The 5891-nt window shown below is 47.5% G+C and overlaps 1 long non-coding RNA gene across 1 annotated transcript in view; it reads right to left on the bottom strand.

Moving 5' to 3' along the window:
* The window catches only part of LOC120233309, a 19354-nt gene that overhangs the window by 3787 nt on the left and 9676 nt on the right, over positions 1 to 5891 (bottom strand). The gene's annotated exons all lie outside the window — the stretch shown is intronic.

The following is a 5891-nucleotide window of genomic DNA, read 5'->3' as shown; positions in this document are numbered from 1 at the left end:
GGGGCGCCTGGGTGGCTCAGTCGGTTGAACATCTGACTTCGGCTCAGGTCATGATCTCACGGTTCATGGGTTCGAGCCCCGCGTCAGGCTTTGTGCTGATGGCTAGCTCAGAGCCTGGAGGCTGCTTCAGTTTCTGTATCTCCCTCTCTCTCTCTGACCCTTCCCTGCTCACACTGTCTCTCTCTCTCTCTCTCTCAGAAATAAATAAAACATTAAAAAAAAAACACTTTAAAATGAAGGAGGCATTGCCACCAGCCAGTGGTCAGACTGTCCCCTCCCAGGTTAAGGCATGCTAAGGTGGTCACAGATCAACCAAATCATGGCCAACAGGCAGGAAAGGGGTAGCAGATCACCACGAGGCTGGGTCACTAGAACAACTCTGGGCAGGATGTAAATCCCAAATGAGGTGAGGCTTGCGAAACCCACCACAGGCTGTATGAAAGGCCATCTGATTGATGATCGGAGCATAAAAGGAACAGGGGCAATTGGTGTGAGGTTAACAGAGGAAGAGCAAAGTGCCTTCTCTGTTGGAAAACAGGTCAACCCAAGGGTAGACCAGATGGCTGGAACAGAATCTGGGCATCAGAACTGAAGATGATGGGCTGACTGCTGCCGCCTTCTAGCTTTGCCCAAGCAGTGGTGTGGGACAGGCTATGGGGCTGCCGCCAGCCGGTGAAGTCCGCCCTGGCACCATGGCAACAGGCAGCCTGCCAGTTTGGCCACGAAGGCGCTAAATGTCCAGGCTCTGAGCCTCTGGCCTCCTGGGAAATGCTCATAGCTTATTTATAACACGGAGGCTCATAAGTTTTTCCAGACTGCAGCTGCCAGGAAGGGGTAGAGGGGGGTGCTCTGAAACCCACCATGAGCGACACAGGAAATTCCTCAAGACACAAGTCAACGTGACATTATGATATCAACTGTTCCTGGACCTGTCGTGCTCTGCCTTCTCTCCCAAAGCCCAGAGGCCCAGGGTTCACCCAGTACCTCCTGCCTGTGCCCTTCCTTCCTCAGCCTCTCTCCCCGGCATGCCCCGCTGTGCTTGCACTTCCCTTCCCCCCGGACGACACCTCCATTACCAGGTGCCTCTCCGCACACTCCTTTTCCTGCCTCGTCTCTACCAAATACCTTTTACCCCACTTTCTAAATGATTTTTTTCTTATTTAAAAAAAAAATGCTCATTTGGGGGCACCCGGGTGGCTCAGTCGGTTAAGTGTCTGCCTTCGGCTCAGGTCATGATCTCATGGTTCATGGGTTTGAGCCCCACGTTGGGCTCTGTGCTATCCTTGCGGACCCCAGTTTGGATACTCTGTCTCCCTCTCTCTTCTTTCTCTGCCTCTCCCCAGCGTGTGTGCACACGTGCTCTCTCTCGTGCTCTCTCTCTCTCAAAAATAAATAATTTTTAAAAATAAATGAAATTTTAAAACACTCAGTTGATAAACTGTGGTGCATCCAATTGGTTATTATTCAATGATAAAAAGAAATAAGCTATCAAAAAAGGAGGAGAAGAAGGAGAAGCAGCAGCAGCAGCAGCAGCTAGCAAGCCATGAAAGACATGGAGGAACCTTCGATGCGTGCCACTAAGTGAAAGAAGCCCATTTGAAAGACCACGTGCTGGATGATTCTAACTATATGACACCCCAGAGAAGCCAAAACTACAGAGACAGTAAAAACCTCACTGGATGTGGGGGTGGGGTGGGGGAAAGAGACAGGCCCGGCACAGAGGATTTTCAGGGCAGTGAAACTATGATTCTGTTGGATGTTGTTATGGTGGCTGCGTCCATTACGCAGTCATCAAAGCCCGTGGAATATATAAGACCAAGAGGGAACCCGTATGTATTATGATATAATGCAAACTATGGGTGTTAGTGAATAATACTGTACCAGTGGTGGCTTGTCGACAGTAACCAATGTCCCACACTAAATCAGATGTTAAAAACAGGAGAAGTTGGGGCGCCTGGGTGGCTCAGTCGGTTAAGTGTCTGGCTTCGGCTCAGGTCATGATCTCGCAGTTCGTGGGTGCCCCACGTCAGGCTCTGTGCTGACAGCTAGCTCAGGGCCTGGCGCCTGTCTTTGGATTCTGTGTCTCCCTCTCTTTCTGTCCCTCTCCTGTTCACGCTCTCTCTCTCAAAAATAAATAAATAAATTAAAAAAAACAGGAAGTTGGAGACAGAGGAGAGAGGGGATTTGGTAACTCGATATTCTGTATAGAGCACCTCCACTATAAAACTGCTTCACTATAGAAAGTACAGATAGCGGTGGGGGCAAGGTGGGGGAGGCTCTAGAAAAATCCATTATCTCATTTACTCAGAAAAACATCCTTCTTTTTAAAATTTTTTTAGGGGCATCTGGGTGGTTCAGTCTGTTAAGCTTCTGACTTCAGCTCAGGTCATGATCTCATCATTCATGGGTTCGAGCCCCACGTCGGGCTCTGTGCTGACAGCTCAGAGTCTGGAGCCTGCTTCTGATTCTCTGTGTGTGTGTGTCTCTCTCTGCTCCTCCCCTGCTGTGCTCTGTCTCTCAAAAATAAATAAATGTTAAAAAAAAGTTTTTATTTTTTAAAAATTTTTAAGTAATCTCTACGCCCAACATAAAGGCTTGAACACACTACCTGGAGATCAAGAGTTGCACACTCCACCGACAGGGCCAGCTTGGCACCCTCAGAAACACATTCTTACTACCCAAGTATGTACACTTATAGCACACACACATTAGAGATCTCTAATAAATGAGTCTACTCTTTAGGTCAGCTTTTTCTTGTTTTCATGTTTTGTGTTGAAATCATTATAGACCGACAGAGAGTTGCAGAGATAGTCCAGAGAAGTCCTGGGTACCGTCACAAGCTCCCACCGGCGGAACATTCTACCCAATCGTAGGACGCTATCAAAACCAGGGAGCTGGGGCGCCTGGGTGGCTCAGTCAGTTAAGTGGCCAACTCTTGATTTCAGCTCAGGTCATGATCTCAGGGTTCATCAGTTTAAGCCCTGTGTTGGGCTCTGCACTGATACTGTGGAGCCTGCTTGGGGTTCTCTCTCTCCTCTCTCTCTGCTCCTCCCCTGCTCGTTCTCTCTCCTTCTCAAAATACATCCATACATATATACCGGAGAGCAGACATTGGCATAAGTGTGGGCTGGTCTTACACTCTGTCTTGTAAAGGGCTTAGGTTATTCAACAATGTATCATGAACACCTTTCTACATCTTTCTATGTCAACGGTTATACTTGTGTAGTGCTGTGGGCTTTTTGATGGCCATGTTATAATATAGTGGGTGAACTGCTATAATGTACTCAATAATCTCCATGGCTGGATGTTAATTTCCAACTTTTTATTACCAAGGGCGTTAACTTTACCAAGTTAACATCTAAGTGTATTTACACTGTGTGCATCCCCAATAGGAGCCCTTCGCATATGTTGACTCAACCACTCCCTGGGGCAGACGTTTCAGAGGGCGACCCTGGAGCTCAGAGAAATGAAATACTTGCCCCAGGTTGGCCCCAGGTCGGTGCTCTGCACTGAGAAACACCTGCATCGCTTCCTTAGGAAAAGTTGCCATGGATAGAAGTGCGGGGCTGAAGGGGACACACCTTGTATCTGCTTCAAACAGCACGATGACCAGCTTACACCACTGTCACAGCAGCCCTGGTGCCCTGCCGGGTCTCCACTTCAGGACCCCCCCACCCCCACCCCCCCCACCCCACCCCCACCCCCGTGCCAGCACTTGACAAACTCCAAGTCCCAGCTGGTTAATGCGCCGGGAGGCTGCCTCCCTCTAATGGTGGATGGAGAGCTGCCTTATAAGTACCCTGCTTCTTTGGCTCTTGAGTGGGGTAACAGAGGCACATGCTATGCTGTTTCCTAGAGTTCCCTGGTGGGACTGTGCTCCGGGGGCCCCCGGAGGAAAGTGGCTTCATAACACACGCTCCTTTCCCCTCCTTCCCCCTTCCACACTCTCCTCCTGGTGTTGCCTGGAATCACTTCTCAAATAAGCCACTTGTACCATATCTTTGTTTCAAGGCCGGCTTCTAAGGGGGAACGCAAAGCAAATGATAGAGGGGATTTACCGGCACACAGAACAGGGAGGAAGAGCCGGCTACCATCAAGGACCCTGTCCTTTTCTTCCCTCCACCCAGCCTCCCTCAGGGCAGTCTCATCCTCGCACCAGCCCTCCTGCTGGCAAAATGGCTGCCGCACTTCCAGTGCTCTTAAGGCCCTCCATTCCTTCTAGAAGAGGCGTCTGCGAGCCCCTGCCAAAGAACAAGCCATCTCCCCCAGCAGCCCCAGCAAACCTCCCCCTGAATCTCTTTGACTCCAATAGGATAAAGTAGCTAAACCTAAACTATCCTTTGGCCAAGGGAAGGGAACGGGGATACCTGACCAATCACTGACTTATCCTGGTTGCATTAAGATGATCACCCTTTGTATTTTCACAATACAGGGCGGGGATGTCTGGGGTATTTGGAATCACAGTATGAACTACACACCCTTGAAATGATTTTTAAATGTCCTGGCAAGCTGCCCTCCAGAGAACACAGTCCCCAGGGACCCCTGGCGGGCTCAGTAAGAAGAACGTGCGACTCTTGATCTTGGCGTGGTCAGTTTGAGCCCCACGTTGGGTGCAGAGATTACTTAAAAATAAAATCTTGGTGGGGCGCCAGGGTGACTCAGTCGGTTAAACATCTGACTTCAGCTCAGGTCATGATCTCGTGGTTCATAAGTCTGAGCCCCGCTTGGGACTCTGTGTGTGTCTCTCTCTCTCTCTGCCCATCTCCTACTTGCAGTCTGTCTGTCTGTCTGTCTCTCTCTCTCTCTCAAAAATGAATAAACATTAGGGGCGCCTGGGTGGCTTAGTTGGTTAAGCGTCCGACTTTCGCTTAGGTCATGATCTTGTGGTTCGTGGGTTCGAGTCCCGCGTTGGACTCTGTGCTGACTGCCAGCTCAGAGCCTGGAGCCTGTTTCAGAGTCTGTATCTCCCTCTCTATCTGACCCTCCCCTGCTCACGCTGTTTCTCTCTCTCTCTCTCTCTCTTAGAAATTAAAAAAAAATAAATAAAAAAATGAATAAACATTAAAAAATACATAAACATAACATATAAACATAGAAATATATAAACATATCAAATCAAACCAAATCTTGGGTGTCTGGGTGGCTCAGTCAGTTAAGTGTCAGATTCTTGATTTCAGCTCAGGTCATGGTTTGTGACTTGGAGCCCTTCGTCTGGCTCTGTGCTGACTGTTCTCTCTCTCCCTTTCTCTCTGCCTCTCCCCCCACCCCCACTATCTACAAATAAATAAATACATACATATATAAACATTTTTAAAAATAAACAAATTCTTTTTTTAAGGGTTGGAAAGGGCATTCTTTTTTTTTTTTTTAAGTTTATGTATTTTGAGAGAGAAAGAGAGCGCATACACATGCATGCAAGGTGGGGAAAAGCAGAGAGAGAGAGAGAGAGAGAGAGAGAGTCCCAAGCAGGCTGCACACTGTTAGCACAGAGCCCCACTCAGGGCTTGATCCCACGAACTTGAGATCATAACCTCAACCAAAACCAAGCATCCAGACACTTACCCAACAGACACCCAGGCATCCCTAAAATAAATACAATCTTAAGGGGGAAAAAAAGAAAATACAGTACCTGTTTTTCTGCACACTCTCCTACTCTGGGTTTTATTATTAATTTTTAATCTTTGCTAATTTGATATGTAAGAAATACTGCTGTTGTATTTTAGACATTGTTGGGTATTCATGTTTGTTTTCTTTTGCAAATTGTCTACTTCTGCTCAGAAACCATATTTCTCTTAAAAGAAACATCTTTTTCTTCTTTTTTTAAAAAAGAAACATCTTTTTAATTAATTTCTGAAGGGCTCTTTAGGTATTTTTTTTTTTTTTTTTTTTTT

Source organism: Hyaena hyaena, unplaced genomic scaffold (genome assembly GCF_003009895.1).
Source record: "Hyaena hyaena isolate Hyena2069 unplaced genomic scaffold, ASM300989v1 scaffold_86, whole genome shotgun sequence".
In the NCBI taxonomy this organism is placed as follows: domain Eukaryota; kingdom Metazoa; phylum Chordata; class Mammalia; order Carnivora; family Hyaenidae; genus Hyaena; species Hyaena hyaena.
The sequence above is the reverse complement of the archived record's forward strand: the minus strand, read 5'-3'. Positions and strand labels throughout refer to the sequence as shown.